Genomic DNA, 720 nt, shown 5'->3' on the forward strand with positions numbered 1-720 from the left:
CAGTGTTTTTAAGACGTGCTTCTTTGTGACGACTCGGATGCTGATTTGGAAACTCGGCGCCCGTTCGTGTCCGACACCGTTTGAATGTTTTAAAACGGGGGATCACTCGGCACCGATGTGGTGAAGTTTCTCACGGCTTTTCTTGCGTGACCCCCCCCCCCCCCCCCCCGAAAGGTCGACTCCGGGGCTCTGGTCACGGAGAAGAAATAACTAGAGCGGCGATGAAGCTATTTATAGAGGCGCGCCCTTTACAGTTGTTACAGGCGCACGAGGTCCACGCTCCACCCTCGCGCCGAAGCCCTAAATGTTCACTGGGCGCGGCGGCGGCGGCGGCCCCGAAGGAGCGGCGGAGCGTGAGCGTTTAGCTCGATGCGGCGTGCCGTTTAGCTCTCATGGTCGTGCGCTCGCATGAACTATTGATGTGAACGGACGAGCTGGGCCGAGATGGCAGCAGAGCATTTGTTACCTGCCGGGGTTTTTTACAAATTAATGATATCATTTTTGTATTGACCGTGAATCCAGGTTCATCGCTGCAGTGATTTTCACTCCAGAAGCCAACCATCAAAAGACAAAGATGCACAGACGCACATTTTAGGGCCACAACAGGTGGCATCACAAATAAAAAAACAGGGAACGATGCAAATGTTTCACTCTTTCATCAAACAAGGGCTTTTATTGTGAAAAGGGGTGACAGCGAAAGGAGTGGATCTGGGTCAAGGG

The sequence above is a fragment of the Gasterosteus aculeatus genome, chromosome 12 (assembly GCF_964276395.1).
Source record: "Gasterosteus aculeatus chromosome 12, fGasAcu3.hap1.1, whole genome shotgun sequence".
Classification (NCBI taxonomy): Eukaryota; Metazoa; Chordata; class Actinopteri; order Perciformes; family Gasterosteidae; genus Gasterosteus; species Gasterosteus aculeatus.